The sequence below is a fragment of the Scyliorhinus canicula genome, unplaced genomic scaffold, assembly GCF_902713615.1.
Source record: "Scyliorhinus canicula unplaced genomic scaffold, sScyCan1.1, whole genome shotgun sequence".
In the NCBI taxonomy this organism is placed as follows: domain Eukaryota; kingdom Metazoa; phylum Chordata; class Chondrichthyes; order Carcharhiniformes; family Scyliorhinidae; genus Scyliorhinus; species Scyliorhinus canicula.
The window spans coordinates 4,055,989-4,074,189 of record NW_024055461.1 but is presented as its reverse complement, the minus strand read 5'-3'; the positions used below and the strand labels follow the sequence as shown (position 1 = coordinate 4,074,189).

At 43.4% G+C, this 18,201-nt stretch overlaps 1 pseudogene; it reads left to right on the top strand.

The window, feature by feature from the left end:
* Positions 1-1,158: 1,158 nt before the first annotated feature.
* LOC119959600 lies at positions 1,159-17,822 on the top strand (annotated as a pseudogene).
* Positions 17,823-18,201: the final 379 nt, after the last annotated feature.

The window sequence follows — 18,201 nt, the reverse complement described above, 5'->3', positions numbered from 1 at the left end:
ATTATTTAACAGTCCCTCTCATTGCTGCCAATGAGTGGAGAAATTACCAGTTCATGACCTGCTTTAGTGGAGAATAAAACATTTATTCCTGTGATATTGCTTAATATGCCTCAATGTCCTGATATCCTGTGTTCCCAACACCAGTGAATGTTAGACAGCCGCTGGTCAGTAAAATTAGCCATGATGTGGAGATGCCGGCGTTGGACTGGGGTAAGCACAGTAAGAAGTCTTACCACACCAGGTTAATGTCCAACAGGTTTGTTTCAAACACGAGCTTTCGGAGCGCACACGAGCTTTCTGAGGAAGGAGCTGCGCTCTGAAAGCTCGTGTTTGAAACAAACCTGTTGGACTTTAACCTGGTGTTGTAAGACTTCTTACAGTAAAATTAGCGGCAATGATTTGGATGCTGAAGGATAACTTTGCTGATCGCCGCGTCCGTTCCGATTCATTAACTTCTCTGTCAAAAGCTGATGTGAATTTTATGTCTCTCTGTCAACTCACTGCTGAATTATCAGGCAAGCGGGTTATTTTACCGCTAATGTTCACAGGACTGTCTGAGGCTCATGGACAGTTCGAGAAATACGAGGAGAAACATTGTGTATTGTTAGAGTTTCTTCTTGGCACTAGACCTACATTATTTAATGATAACCGTGCATACTTTAAATAGAATCACTTTATTCATTGCCCGTATTTAGTTACCGAAATCGAGAACAATTCTGCTGATAAATTATAAATTATTATTTTAATTGGATAGAGACCCGGAGTTGTTGCAAATCAGACAGACAGACGTCATTTCATCATAATATAGTTAATCTGTTTCTGTTCATCCACTTATGATGGAGTGCAGAAATAAAGGGACTGAATTTACAATGAAATTAACTTTTATTAACAGATGCGAAAATATAATTTCAGATTACAGATAATAAAATGAATCCATTCAAACAAATATCCCGATACAGATAAATGTCTACTTTAACAATAACATATAGTAAATCTCTGTGTCCATTCTGTTGGGGGTGTGGAAGGTGGGACGTGGATCCAGTCGCCGCCTCCACCAGGGAATCAACAGGCGGCGCCTGGAAAGCCGCCCCCTTCTGCCGGGTATTTAAATGCCGCTCACTGGGACCCGAATCCAACAGTCCGGGAGCTGGTTTGTTCACTGAATTCCTGACACAACCATTTCCCCCAAATGACCAGAAGGATGAGGTGGGCCATTTCTCTCAGTTTGTTGCTGACTTTCTTATCCCGTGAGTAGTTTTTATTGTCCAAGTCTCTCACTGTTACTGTCTCAGTGTTAGTCTCTCTCTGGAATGTTCCCAGAGTCACCAATCATTTCACCAGCATTAATCCTCGGGCTTTTTGATATATTTTTACAGGTGTCCAGTCGGATGTTGTGTTGACTCAGCCGGAGGCAGAGACCGGGCGTCCCGGAGGCTCCCTGACACTGACCTGTAAAACCAGCGGCTTCAATCTTGGCAGTGGCTACATGAGCTGGTTCCGCCAGCTTCCCGGACAGGCGCTGGAGGGCTTGGTATATTATTATAGTTCATCAGACAACATCTATACCCCAGCAATTAAGGATCGATTTACTGCGTCCAAAGACACTTCAAACAACATCTTCTCTTTGGACATGAGGAACCTAAAGACCGAAAACACCGCCGTCTATTACTGCGCAAGATACCAGATACCTGGGGTGTGGGGGGGGCGGGGGCACACTAGCTAGTGTCAATACAAAATCCCCTCAGCACTAATGAACTGAGGCTGACTCAGTGATCCCTTTTACAATCCAACTTTATTCATAGTGAAGTATTATTTATATATCCATCTCTGTCCAAATGATAAGAAGAAATGTGGAAAATCTGTGATAATTATTCGCCAATCAGTTGGTGATTTCAATAACATGTTCTTAATGTAAAACATTTATGAAGAGCAAGCGATATCCACAAATACAATTATAATTTCATGAACATTCACCTTGGCTTTCTTTTGCTGCTGGTTTGTGAATATTTAAAATAAAGTGGATTTCTGTCTATTTTGTGCAGGTGCGGTTATTGTATGGAACTGCCCAGGGAATGTGACACTGTGACTATCTAGACTACTGGGGACAAGGGACCATGGTGACGGTGACTGCAGGTAAGAACCGTGCAATTATTTACTCACTGTTTTACTTGAGTCTTAGTTTTATATTTTTCTCTAAGTTAACAATTCATTCGTTCGCTGAATTATAGTTTGCTGGATTTTGTATTGCGTTGTTTTGCAATGTTTCATACGATTTTGCTGAAAAGGGGAAAGAGAATTATTCTGCCTCTTGACAAAAGTTTCTGTTGAGGGATTCAGTCCCTGGTTGTTATGATTTGGTGGTTATTTACTGAGGATACTGTGTAACCGGGTTACTTTCAATATCCAACGACTGTTAAAAAGTTTGGCGTTTCTGCAATGATTAATCTCGGTGACATCTGGTGGCTGCAAGTTTTACCACCAAGTGTTAAAAATCTAACCCAATATTCACAAAATATGCGAAATTTTCTGTGTTCATTTATTAAATATGTTCCATTTACGCACAATTTTGCCGCTTTTATTCCACATTTCTGTTTAGGGTAACAATTAATTCACTTGGTGACTGGCGGATTTGGTGGGTTCTCATTGAGATTGTCTTCAAATGTTATGTTTGATTCTGTTCAAAGTGTTTGTAGAATTGAGCTGCTTCTCCGTGAATCGAGGTTTAACCTCTCGGGGATGTGATTTGGTGTTTATCAGCTGAGGAGATTATGTCTGGGTAACTTTGAATAAGTAAAATCTGTGAAGCGGTGTGACGTTTCAGCATTGTTTCTGTATTGTTTCTGCGTTGTTTGAACTCGATGATATTGAGCGGCTACATGTTTTGTAATTGGATGAAAACAATACACGCGTTTGAAACTGCTTGACGCATGATTATAGGCTAAAAACAGACAAGATATTAGGTTTTTCAAAAGTACTATTTGCAGATTAAAATAAATTACAGTTTTAGATGCTCCTTCCAAACATAATTTGTTCCTGCTATCACAGCCTCGCTTCTCAGCAATGTTTCATCACGGTGGCATCTGATGGTTGCAGCTTTTACCATCTCCTGCAAACATTAAATATTTAAATATGTTTCAATATAGCCCAATATGAATAAAATATCGTAAAGTTTCAATATTATTTTTGGACCTGTCCTACTTCCTCACAATGATACTGCTTTTATTCCATATTTTTATTTATTTGATAATTCATACATTTGGTGGCGAGCTTGTCTGCTGGATTCGATATTGAGATGTTTTTGAAATGTTACGTTTGATTGTGTTCAATGTGGAATTGAGCTGCTTCTCCAGCAAACGGGTTTCAGTCCCTCAGTGATGAGTTTTGGTGTTTTCCTGCTGAGGGGATTATGTGTCTGGGTGATTTTAAAAACCGGTTTGGTGTTTCTACATTGTTTAAACTCGGTGATATTGACAGTTACATGTTTTCTAGCACAATGCATTCTAATTGTTTGAACCTGCTTGAAATGCGATTGTAGGGAGAAAAGAGGCAGGTTTCGGAAATGAACAAAATAATTAAAGATATATTCGGGCGTTTTAAAATGTTTAATTGATGATTACAGATTAATCAGACCGTACCGATTCTACAGCAGTGTTCAGTTGCACAAGAGATTTTTGCTTTAATTTGTATATCCCCGATAACATTTGCATTTACTTAAATAGGAGTTTAACTTTGCAATTTGCAATTTATGTGTCCGATTGTTATATTATTTCTGTGCAGCCACAACTATATGATTCTGCTTCTTCATTATGATTCATGATTCCTTCAATGCCATTTATAGTTGGATAGTGAGATAATTGTCATTAATCTAATCATAAAGAGTTTTCTGCGACCTGGAAGCCACTGACAGTGAAGGAATTGTTCATATGATTTTATTTGAATTGGAAGAATGTTCAGACTGCATTGGGCAGGAGATTGACAAGTAAAAGCTTGAAATTCAAAGAGATTAATTTAATTACACACAGTATTAGCTTTGCAATAAATAATAATACCCTGTTTCGCACAACTGTGCTGTATATGGAATAGAAGTATATGAAAGACAAATTACAGAACAGGAGGACAGATTATATCTGAGCCGCATGCTTATTTATATTAAATATTAAATTGAGTAACAATATCTTTACTCCAGTTGCTCGTCATGTTTAGTTTTGTAGAGGATCTGAATGAACAGTTTTAACCGTATTTTACACTAATTAATTTGGATCTCCTTTCATAATAATTTTAATAATTAAATTACAGAGATTAGTCGAGTTATTAAATCTAGGAAGCACTTTAATTGATCACAAACAGCCTGCCACTTTATTTATTTATATATATAGTTTATATGCGACAGTTTAGAAACTCGGGAGTCTCGCTTTAACAAACAGATGATGTAATGCCATCACACCTCACAGGGACAGTTTTCGCGATGTCAGCCCAGTTGAAAGTATTTGAAATATTGCACTCATAGACTTATCTTGAGAATTACACTCTGTGAATAGATGAAATTCAAGATTTATCAATGCGTTCAGAAATATTAATAGTTAACATTTTTGTAGGTTAATACAGAGCAGTTCAAAACAAAAAAGTTAAACATTAAAACATGGTTATTTTTCAGTAAAAATATTATACATGTTTGAATGTTTCCATCCAGTTATTTGATATTTATTGTTTAGCATCGCTGAAGATTTAATTAAACTCAGATGCTGTAACAAACTTCCAGGCAGGAACTAGTTCTGAATTATAGAAAACTCATTTTATTATTTTTATTAGAGTGCAAATAATCTGACAAGACACCTAATTGACAATTAACCAACAGGCAATAACATATTTGTACTAACTAATTAAACATAAATGCCCCCCGACAGTCAAGCATTTAGAGAATCTGTAATTGTAACCAAAATTAATTTAGAAAACAATAATTTCTTTACTCAGGTGGATGAAGTGTTTCGCCCTGTTTATTTCATTAAATTTAATTAATTAATTAGATCAAATCAGCTAATCGGTTTTAAATGTGAATGTTTCCTGGTTTCTTTATTTCTTATCGTATCACTGGATCACTGTCATTAAACTCCCCTGAACCTGTTATATTTAATGTGCTCATTCTCAGTGAAAATACATTGTGCTCAGTTCAGACATACAGCGAGAAATATCTGAAAGGCGATGGAAGCTTTGAAATTAATATCAGTTTAATTTCAAAGAAGTTATTGAGTTGTTGTTGTCGTAAATTGACCATTGATCAATTAGAATGAAACAGCTTGAATAATTCATTCTCTTGTATTTTAGGGGATGGAATTTGACTGATTTCTTTTTTTTTAAATGGTATCTGTGAGGAATGTGAAAGTTTTACTTTATGTTTGACGAGGCGCCTCAGACTGAGATACTTGCCCCAAATTGTGACAGTCAGAAAGAACAATTCAGAAATGCCAGGTAGTGTAGGAGATCTGGTTGCTTTTTAATCATTGCTGCATCTGCCTTTGGAATGTTAGAGTAGGCAATGCAGAGGGAGATTTATTCTCTTTTATTCCTTGTCATAACAGTCCTTATCCTATTTAATGGCCATGATGTGGAGATGCCGGCGTTGAACTGAGGTGAGGACAGTAAGAAGTCTTACAACACCAGGTTAAAGTCCAACAGGTTTGTTTCAACACGAGCTTTCGGGGCACAGCTCCTTCCTCAGCTGAATGGAGAGGTATGTTCCAGAAACATTTATATAGACAAAGTCAGAGAGGCCAGACAATGCTTGGAATGCGAGCATTTGCGGGTAATCAAATCATTACAGATCCAGAGATAGGGAGTGATCCTTGCAAAATCCTACCAACTGTCCTGGCTTGAGACAATTCACACCTCTTTAACCTGGGATCACCCCCTATCTCTGGATCTGTAATGATTTGATTACCCGCAAATGCTCGCATTCCAAGCATTGTCTGGCATCTCTGACTTTGTCTGTATACATGTTTCTGGAACATACCTCGCCATTCACCTGAGGAAGGAGCAGTGTTCCGAAAGCTCGTGTTTGAATGAAAACTTTTGGACTTTAATCTGGTGTTGTAAGACTTCTTACTATTTAATGGCGCAAGAAAAGAGACAAATTATTCTGTATTTTACATTTAATCTTAATCAGGATGTTATAGTCGCTGGTGAGGCCAGCTTTTGCTATCTAATTGCCCCTTGAGAAAGTGTTGATGTGAATCACTTTTTTGCATAGCTGCAGTCCATGTGGTGTAGATACATCCACAGTGCTGTGACGGAGAGATTTTCACCATTTTGACCAAGCAACAGTGAAGGAATCGGGACAGTTTTAAGTCAGGATGGTGTGTGGCTTGGAAGTAAAGTGCAGGTGTGGTGTTCCCATGCATCTGCTGCCCTTGTCCTTCTAGGTGGTAGAGGTTGGGTGTTTGGAAGGCATTTTCGATGAAGCCTTGGAGGGTTGCTGCAGTGCATCTTGTATATCACCCACACTGCTGCCAACGTTTGTCAGTGATGGAGGGAGTGAATGTTTAAGACAGTGAATGGGGCTAATTTGGCGTCGGCTTTGTCCTGGACAATGTTGAATTTCTGCAGTTTATTTTGTGGTTCAATCATTGAGAGAAGTGGAAGTGATTCAATCACAGACCAGACTTGTGGATGGTAAAATGCCTTTGGGAGATAGGTTTTGAATTACCTGACACAGAATTCCCAGTCTCTGACAGGCTCTTGTCGCTCGACAATGTAGCAGATGTTTTATTTTATATCAGACCAGCATTGTATCTCCATCCTTGCAGCGGGAGATAGGAGCTTTTGTGAGGAGGAGTGGGGACTTTATTTTATATCTTAAAATGACCTGTGCGTGACCTGAGGGCCTTTCCCCGCAGAGGTCAAGTAGACAGAATAAACATCGAACTAACAAGCTGCGAGTTATCGAATCAGATATCTGGAAACATATTGCCCCATTTAGCAATGTGATTTAGGGATTTAGCTAAATGCTGATTTAACACAGGGCTAAATCGCTGGCTTTGAGAGCCGACCAAGGCAGGCCAGCAGCACGGTTCAATTCCCGTATCAGCCTCCCTGAACAGGCGCCGGAATGTGGAGACTAGCGGCTTTTCACAGTAACTTCATTTGAAGCCGACTTGTGACAATTAGCGATTTTCATTTCATTTCATTGCTCGGTGAAATTATGCACGTTAATTGACAAAGTCAATGGACAACGTATCTGTGAACGATTTAAATGATTGTCCAGCCCATGGTCCGCGAACCGGATTATGCTGACTGAGTCGCCCACACTCACTGTGAGAGTGGATGGGAATATTTGTGGAGTGTGAGGGTGAATGAGAATATGGAAACTGGGAGTGAGCCAGACAGACACATACACTCTTTCACACAAGTACACACACACACTCATACATCTACATATTCTTTGTCACACATACACTCACCGTCTCACACACACAGTTCCACTCTCGCTCTCACACACTGCTTCTCTCACACACCCACACACAAACAGACTTTCAAACACTCAGAAAATGCTGGACATTCTCATCAGGTCTGACAGCATCTGTGGAGAGAGAAGGGGCAGAAGGAAGTTTTCTTCTCTCTCCAGAGATGCTGTCAAACCTGCTGAGATTTTGCAGTATTTTCTATTTTTGTTTCAGATTCCAGCATCGGCAATAATTTGCTTTTATCAGACACATTCTCTTGTTCTCTCTCTCACACACAATCTCTCAAAGCACAAATACGCACTCTCGTTCTTACCACACTCTCACACACCCACAGAGAAAATGCTCACACACACAAACTCAAACACTTCCTTGCACAGAAATACACTCTCACACAAGTACACATTTTTTGCACTCACACACTTTTTCTCTCTGACCAACTCTCACGCACACTACCACTCTCTTGGATATTCTGTCAGACACACGAATCTGTCTCACACATACATCATCTCACACCCTCTCTCTCATCTCCGCCCCCTCTCTCCCACATGCACACTCCCACAGATAAATGCGCACACTTTATCTCTTTCGCGCACTTACTTTTCCACACACTCGCATCCAGCCTCTCACACACTGTCTCTCTCCCACACACTCTATTTCTCACACATATCCTTTCTCTCTCTTACACACACTCTCACACACACACTTATACAAAGGGTCTCTTGCCAACACACACACACACCCTGTCTCTCACATGCTGTCTTTCTCATACACTTTCTGTCACACACTCACACACACTTGCACACTCTCCCTTACACACATTGCCAATCTCACTCACCCACTCAGGCCCACACGCTCACTCGCCCTCTTTCAGCCAATGGTACGCTCCCACTCTAACTCATCAACCCTAACTCACCTGTTCCCTCACCCTCACTCAGTCACACACCCTCACTCACACACACTCACTCACACACTTATTCTCGCACATACTCACTCAAATACACACCATCACTCACTCACACAGACACACTCACAGACACACAATTACTCACTCACACACCCTCACTCACCCTCATTGGCTCACACTTACTAGCCCAACCTAAGTCACTCACCTTCACACTACCCTCACCACTCACTCACACACACACACTCGCTCACAAACCCTCACACACCCTCACTCACCATCACTATCTCACCCTCATTGACCAACCTAATTCACTCACCTTCACACTACCCTCATCACTCACTCACATTCACCCTCACTCAGTCACCCACCATCACTCACTGACTCACCCACCCTCACACGCCCGCCCTCACTCATTTTCGCCCACCCTCATTCAGTCTCTCACCTGACTCAATCACCCATCCTCACTCACTCACCCTCATTCACCCACCCACACTGACTCACTCTTACGCACTGACACTGCCCTCGCACTCATTCACACACCCTCGCTCACCCACATACCCCCATGCACACTCATTTACCCAGCCTTACTCACACACCATCATTAACCCACCCTCTTTCACCCACTCGCACTCACACTCACACACTGTCATTCACTTACATTTACTCACTCACCCTCACTTACGCACACTCACTCATCCTTATTCACCCACACTCACTCACACGCCCTCATTAACTCGCTCACCCTTACTCACCCAACCTCATTAAATCACCCTCAGTCACGCACCCACTCACATTCACTGCCTCATTTTCACCCACCCACACTCATTCTCGCCGCTCATATCCCTCACACAACCAAGCTCATCCGCTAATTCTTAGTTAAACACCTCAATCACTCAGCCACACTCATACAACCTCATTCATCGTAACTCGTTCACTCTCACTCATTCACCCTCACTCATTCACCATCACTCATTCACCCTCACCTATTCACCCTCACTCATTCACCCTCACTCATTCACCCTCACTCATTCACCCTCACTCATTCACCCTCCCTCATTCACCCTCACTCAGTCACCCTCACTCATTCTCCCTCACTCATTCACCCTCACTCATTCACTCTCACTCATTCACCCTCACTCATTCACCCTCACTCAGTCACCCTCACTCATTCACCTCACTCATTCACTCTCACTCATTCACTCTCACTCAGTCACCCACCCAGTCACTCACCCACAGTAACCCATCCTGACTCTCCCACCCTCACTCACTCACCTTCGCTCTCATGTTCACTACACGACTGCACTAACAAACTCAACTCCGAAACTTACTCACTCGGCCTCACTTATTTTCCACGTCTCATTTACTGCCCTCACCCACCCTGAGTCATTCACCCTTAGTGACACACCCTCACCATTTACCATCACTCAGTCAATCAACCATTATCTCCGACTCATCCACACTCTTATATCCTCAATCACCCAACTCACTCACCCCCTCTCACTCTCCAACCCTCACTCTGTTACTCACTCATTCTCTTACGCACGGTCCCTAAATCGGTCCCGAATGTCTGCAACGAGAGAGAAAGAGAGAACTGGAGCGGGGCATGAGCACGACTGGCGCCCGAAAGTGTCTGTGCGGCCCGGGAGAGGATAGTTCAGAGAGCCGGGAGAAAGCGCCGGAGCCGGAGTAACTTCCAGGGCCAGGGAAAGAACAAGGAGGCGAGGAACAGGGCAGGAATGGGGGAGGGGGACACAGAGATGTGAGGGACAGAGCGGAGATGTGGGGGGAAACAGAGATGTGGTGAACAGGGCAGATATGCTGGGGAAAGCACAGGGAGCCGTAGCAAAGGGCAGAGAGCTGGTAGAAAGCAGAGAGAGCAGAGGAAAGGGACAGAGAGCCGGGGGTAGTGCACCAAGCCGGTGAAGGCGCAGAGAGCTGAGAGAATTGCAGCTATCCGGAGGAAAGTCCATGGAGCGGGCGATCAGCGAAAAGAATCGGGGTAAAGCGCAAAATACTGGCGAGAAGTTCAAACAGCCCATGGAAAGTGTCAGGAACCGGAAAATATTCAAAGAACTGGGGAAAGAGACGAGCAGTGGACAAAGAACAACGAGATGTGGAAGAAAGTGAAAGGAGCAGGTGAACGGTGCAGAGGTCCAGCGCGAATCACAGAGAGATGGGGAAACGCACAGAGACGCGGGGCACACAGCCCGGTCTCAGCGACAGGAGGAATGTGGAGTTAACACAACAATCAACACAGCCATTATTGAATGGTGGAGGGGGCTCGACGGCAGAATGGCCGCCTCCCGCTGTTAATGTGCATGATCCTAAAATTAGAGAATGTTGCAACTACTCAAATTTAGAGATTTGTTGTAATTACATAAGTGTGCATTCTGAAGTGGAGTGTTTTGGGGAGTGGGGGTAGTGAGGTGGAGAGAGGAGAGGGATCAGTCAGTTTGAAAAAAGGCAATTTCCAAAACTGCAATGATATAAATGAAGATACAACTTCTTTATCACAAAATGTTGTTGACTGTGAAATACACAGCTCAGTTAGCTGGATTGTGACGTACATAGCTCAGTTAGCTGGATTGTGACGTACACAGCTCAATTAGCTGGATTGTGACGTACACAGCTCAGTTTGCTGGATTTGCCGTCCACAGCTCAGTTAGCTGGATTGTGACGTACACATCTCAGTTAGCTGGATTGTGACGTACACAGCTCAGTTCGCTGGATTGTGACGTACACAGCTTAGTTAGCTGGATTGTGACGTACACAGCTCAGTTAGCTGGATTGTGACGTACACAGCTCAGTTAGCTGTATTGTGACGTGCACAGCTCAGCTAGCTGGATTGTGACGTACACAGCTCAGCTAGCTGGATTGTGACGTACACAGCTCAGCTAGCTGGATTGTGACGTACACAGTTCAGTTCGCTGGATTGTGACGTACACAGTTCAGTTAGCTGTATTGTGACGTACACAGCTCAGTTAGCTGGATTGTGATGTACACAGCTCAGATTGCTGGATTGTGACGTACACAGCTCAGATTGCTGGATTGTGACCTGCACAGCTCAGTTAGCTGGATCCTGACGTACACAGCTCAGGTAGTTGGATTGTGACGTACACAGCTCAGTTAGCTGGACGGCTGGTTCGTGATGAAGAGCGATCCCAGCAGCGCGGGTTCAATTGCTGCACCGGCTGAGGTTATTCATGAAAACTCCCATTCTCAACCTTGCCTCTCGCCTGAGGTGTGGTGACGCTCAGGTTAAATCCCCACCAGTAAACTCTAAAAAGGAGGGAGACTCAGGAACTATGGGACATTTCCATTTTGTATTACATGGTGGCTGAAAAAATGGGGATAACCCCTCTGCTCCTCTCTTTCAATCCAATGAAAGTTACACCATTCAGATTACATCAAAATGTTCTTTTTTTGCCAGGTGATAGGGACGGAGAAAGATATGTGAGTTTATAATGAGGGGGCGAACAGGTGGTGATTCTCAAATGATAGATCAAATAAATGCTGAAATATCGTTGTTGCATTTAATAGGAAAATGTTAGAATAAACTCATAGTTATAGTCGAATATTGAAAGGTTACGTTACTGAATAAATACGATCCCAGAGTCTAACTTGTTGAATGGGCCATTCTCTCCCAGCGACACCGTCTCCGCCCACTCTCTACAGCCTGGTCTCCTCCTGTCAGCAACACAACACCGATGGCTCCGTGACCTACGGTTGTTTGGCGATGGACTACTCCCCAGAAATCACCAGACTTACCTGGAAGAAAGATGGGCAGCCGATCACCACTGGTGTTAAGAAATACCCGTCAGTGAGAAACTTGAAGGGAACCTACACCCTGAGCAGCCAGTTAACCATCACCGAGTCAGAGGGGGGATGCAGCAAAATCAGCTGTGAGGTTCGACACAGAGGCTCAGACAAGAGCATTGGAATGAAATGTAAGTGTTGTGGAAATGTGGAAGTGGATTACATTTATTGTCTTGTTTTAACCTTGCTGTCTGTACGTAATATTAAGGTTCTGAAATATATCTGTGATCATCAAGTAAAAGATGTTAAAGGGTTGAGAGAATGGAATGAGAACATATCTCTGTATCTGTTAGTGCAGAGACAGCAAAGATGAGTGTGTAAAACCTTGTCAACTGAGACAATGGGCATTGGAATGTGAAAGAGCTGACTCAGGAGCATGAGAGGGAAAGAGATAAGGAAGTTCGACCTGATGGACGGATAGGATAAGAAAACCGTTAGCAGCAGCAGTATTAGTGAACCGTGCTAATGATTATGTCATAGTAACCACCCTACGTCAGGATAATAATTCCATATAAGTTACATGTTCTGGATCCTTGCCAAATCATTGGTGTATCTAGGAATTTAAGGGGACCACCTCTAAGCTGTGATTGTATAAAGGGACAGTCCGTACTCTGGGACTTTGGCACTTCTCGAAGGTGGTTCCCCGACTACTTAGAGATTTGTCCCGGCCGTGAATAAACGAATATTCGTTACTGACGTGTTCGAGTGTTTTACTTCTGGACTGACGGACGGCTATGTGAAAGCGCAATTCACATAACCTGTGAGAAACAGAAAATCTGTCATTCCTTTATTTACAACTTTGGTTATTTATGATACATTTATGGTACTCTGCATAGTTCTGATTCCTGGCGAAAAACATTGACTGCAGACAAAGAGTTAAACATAATAAGTCATTTTATTTGTTACAAGATCTTCTGCAAGAAATGTTAACTTGTGTTTTTGAAGGTGGTGGAAATGACATCCCCCCAAATGTTCTCGTCACCGTGAGTTCCAATGAAGAAATCTCAAGCAAGAAATTTGCAACCATCGTCTGTTCAATCAACAATTTCCGTTCAAACTCAATTAACGTGAAGTGGCTGAAGAATGGACAACCCATGGGTTCAGGAATTGTCACCTCTCCCGCCTATGAAGTGAACGGGAACTTCTCAGTGAGCAGTCGGCTGACAGTCTCCGCTGGGGAATGGTTCAGCAAAGCGGTCTATACCTGCCAGGTCACTCATCAAGAGGTCACCCAAAGTCTGAACATCGCCTCGTCTGGTAAGAGACACAAACAGAGGAAACAATAAATAATCCTGCATTCTGCTGTCAATCCAAATCAGGAATTTACTGAAGTTAGTACAAAGCACAGAATAACTTCTATTTTAGGGTTGTTAAGAAGGAGAACGGTGCGTTAGCTTTTATTGGTAGAGGAATTGAGTTTCGGAGCCATGAGGTCATGTTGCAGCTGTACAAAACTCTGTTGTGGCAGCATTTGGAGTATTGCGTCCAGTTCTGGTCGCCGCATTATAGGAAGGATGTGGAAGCATTGGAAGGGGTGCAGAGGAGATTTACCAAGATGTTGCCTGGTATGGAGGGAAGATCCTATGAGGAGAGGCTGAGGGACTTAAGGCTGTTTTCGTTAGAGAGAAGACGGTTAAGAGGTGACTTAATTGAGGCATACAAGATGATCAGCGGATTAGATAGGGTGGACTATCAGTGAGAGCCTTTTTCCTCGGATGGTGATGTCTAGCACGAGGGGACGTAGCTTTACATTGAGGAGAGATAGATATAGGACAGATGTCAGAGGTAGGTTCTTTACTCAGAGAGAAGTAAGGGTGTGGAATGCCCTGCCTGCAACAGTAGTGGACTCGCCAACACTAAACACATTCAAATGGTCATTGGATAGACATATGGACGATAAGGGAATGGTGTAGATGGGCTTTAGAGGGGTTTCACAGGTCGGCGCAACATCGAGGGCCGAAGGGCCTGTACTGCGATGTAATGTTCTATGTTCTAATTTACTGCCATGTAGTTTGTGTTTCATTCTGATGTAAGAGCTGCATTTGGATTGCTCACCATTCAGGATGTTATCAGAACAGCAAAGAATGTTTCCTCTACTTTCAAATCATTTGGTGAGTGAGGTGGACCTGATCTCAGCTTTATTCCGAAACAGCTGATTATATTTCAGAGGCAGTGGGTGCCTTGAAACCTTTATTGATAACAGCTCCGGGGGGAAATTGTTGAAAACGTCATCCAACCTATTTATAAATTAGCATTCAAGACTGCTTTCCAGAGATCAGGAATTATGTATCACATTGGGAATGCTGCAATACTGATTCATTAAAATGATACTGGGGCTAACCGATTTTCACAATAGTGGTTAGTACTGAGGCTTCACAGTACCTGGGACCCGGTTCAATACTGACCATGGGTGACTGTGTGGAGTCACCTTCTCCCCGTCTCTGCACGGGTTTCCTCCAGGTGCTTTGGTTTCCTCCCGCAGGCAAATATGTGCAGGTTAGGTGAATTGCTGATGCTAAATTGTCGCTGAATGTCCAAAGATTAGGTGGGGTTGTGAGGTTACAGGGATAGGGTGGGGGAATTGCCCAAGGTAGAGTGCTCTTTCGACGGTCGGTGCAGGCTCCATGGGCCGAATGGTCCTCTTCTGCGCTGTAGTGATCTATGATTCTATAATAGTTTTCACAGAACACGCTGGTTTTCTATTGTATATCGAAGATTAAAGGTGGTCTGTCGGGGTTGATATTTCGAAGTTGACTTATTCACATTTAGAGAGTGAAGGCTGAATCCTGCTGTCCTGATTCTGAAGGTGAAACTTGGGTTAATTTTCATGTTTTCATTCACAGATCCTTCCGTTTGCACTGATGCCTCAGTAACAATACAGCCACCGCCAATAGAACAGGTCTTACTGGAGGCGACTGTAACCTTAACCTGCGTCATTTCGAATGCTCCTTTTGGAGTCAACGTGTCCTGGAGTGAAGCGAAGAAGCTGCTGAAATCAGAGATTGCCGACCAGCCTGGGGCAGATACTGAGAGCGTGGTCAGCAAATTAAACATCTCCACACAAGCCTGGCTGAGTGGGGCTGAGTTTGAATGTGTGGCGAGCCATCAGGACCTGCCAACTCCTTTAAGAATTTCAATCCACAAAAAAATAGGTGAGCGGTGAGACTGAAGCAATAAGTCAGTCATTGTGTCTATTTCTAGTGTCAGTGCAGCGGTCAGTATTTAGCATTCAGTGTATTTATGGTCCATTCTGATTGGTAATTCCACTAACTAAATATTCTAGGCCCTTAGAGTTTAAGGGGGAAATTGATATGCAGACGAATGAACAATGGATTAAAAGCAGTGATATTGGGATTAGATGGAACGAGACTGCAGACCATAAGACGTAGGAGCAGATGTAGGCCATTAGGCCCATCAACACCGGTCCAGCCTTCAGTGACGTCCTGACTGATCTGATGTGATCATCTTCAACTCCTCTTTCCCGCCTTATCCCCATATCTCTTGCCGTCTTTACTGATTTAAAATGCGCCTCTCTCAACCTTCAACAGACTGAACAACCCAGAATCTACAGCCCCCTGTGTTACATAATTCCACAGCTTCACGACCCTCTGAGAGAGGAAATTCCTTCTCATCTCTGTCTTAAATGGGTGAACCCTCACTTTGTGATCCTGCACTGCTCCGAGACGCTCCCACAAGGGAAAACAACCTCTCAGCGTCTATCCTAAGAATCTCCCGGAGAATCTTTCATGTCTCAATTAGGTCGCCTTCATTCTTCCAAACTCCAATAAGTACAACCCAACACGGTAGCATTGTGGATAGCACAAGCGCTTCACAGCTCCAGGGTCCCAGGTTCGATTCTGGCTTGGGTCACTGTCTGTGCGGAGTCTGCACATCCTCCCCGTGTGTGCGTGGGTTTCTTCTGGGTGCTCCGGTTTCCTCCCACAGTCGAATGATGTGCAGCTTAGGTGGATTGGCTATGATAAATTGCCCTTAGTGTCCAAATTGCCTTTAGTGTTGGGTGGGGTTACAGGGTTATGGGGATAGGGTGGAGGTGTTAACCTTGGGTAGGGTGCTCTTTCCAGGAGCCGGTGCAGACTCGATGGGCCGAGTGGCCTCCTTCTGCACTGTAAATTCTATGTCTATGTCTACTTAACCTCTCCTCTGAAGAAAATCCCTCCATACGCGGGGTCAACCTCGTGATCCTTCTCTGGACTGCCTTCAAAGCCAATCTGCCTTCCTCAGATAAGGGCAACAAAAGTGTATCAAGTGTAGTCTAACTAATGCCTTGTATAATTTGAGCTCGACTTCCCCATGTTTATATTCTATTCCCATTGAAATAAATGCCAACATTCAATTTGTCTCCATATTACCTGCAGAACTTGCTTTATGTGGTTTCTGCACGAGAACCCCCAATTCCCCCGTTACTTCAGCTTTCCCCAGTCTTTGTCCATCTAAATAATATTTCGTTATGTTCCTCCTCCGACCAAAGTGTCTAACCTCACATTTTCCTGCATCATATTCCATCTGCCAAGATTTTACTCAGTAACGTAAGCTGGCTCTGTTCCTCTGTAGACTTTATGTCCTCACCACTTGCCTTTCTACCTATTTTTGTATCTGCAGCCGTGGGAATAGCACATTCACTTATTAAACACAGTTTTGAAATTCATCTATATTACAACTATTGGTTTCCCTCTCTCTAGCCTTCTCGTTATCACCTCAAAGAATTGCAATAAATTTGTGAAGCAAGATTTACCTTCGCAAAGCCGCGCTGACTCTGCTTAATTATATCCTGTATGTCTAAGTGCCCAGCTGTTAAGGTCACTGGCCTATAGTTACCTGTTTTTGTCTCCCTCGCTTTTTAATAAGGGTGTTACATTGGCAGTTTCCAATCCTCTGGGCGTGAGGTAGGGGGAGTTTGGTGTGGAGTTCATACACCAGCACAGAACAGTTGGGCCAAATGGCCTGTTTCCTTGCTGTACACTTTCTGAAACTTTCGAATCCAATATCCGTAAATTCTCAGGGAAAAGGATTGTGTCCACCTCTGCTCCGAGCTGGGAACCGGGACAGATCCCAAAGTGGAAAATGGAAACCTTTAAAATCCAACACAAAACACATTTCTCCCACATCTAACCCGCGGTTCCATTGTCTCCGGAATTCCCCATTTTATTGATATTTATTGTACATTTTCTGCAGATCCCAACCCGCGGGAACCGTCCGTCTCTGTCCTGCTGCCCTCGGCTGAAGACGTCTCCGCTCAGAGATTCGTCTCCCTCAGCTGCTTAGTGAGAGGTTTCTCCCCCCGAGAGATCTTCGTCAAGTGGACCGTCAATGACAAGCCGGTGAATCCCGGGAACTACAAGAACACCGAGGTGATGGCGGAGAACGGCAATAGCTCCTTCTTCATGTACAGCCTGTTATCCATTGCAGCGGAGGAGTGGGCCAGCGGCGCTTCTTACTCCTGTGTGGTGGGACATGAAGCCATCCCCTTGAAGATCATCAACAGAACGGTTGATAAATCCAGCGGTAAACCCAGTTTTGTGAACATTTCCCTCGCTCTGATGGACACCGTTAATTCATGTCAATGAGAATCTATCAATTGCATTTCGAACTAAAATAAAAATAATAAAGGTTTTTTCCTCCAATTGTGATTTAAATGTACAGCCGCTTAATTAATGGTGCTTCCACTTTGCTGATATTAGATCTGTTCAATGAGACCCGGATTTCTACAGGTTTCGGCCCCAAGTCTGATACAACCAGTGCTCTCAGCTCAGAAACACCCTGGGTTAGAGACAAAGTAAAACTCATTCATTCCAGGATTCAGCAAAATATCTTCATTGACTTTCCTCCCGCTGAGAAGAAATCGGACATTTTCCCATTTCAGACACACAAACCCATCGCATTTAGATATCGGTGTTCCTGCTTCTCCCATTGTCCATCCCTTTAAAATTGATCACAGTAAGAAGTCTTACAACACCAGGTTAAAGTCTGACAGGTTTGTTTCAAACACTAGCTTTCGGAGCACTG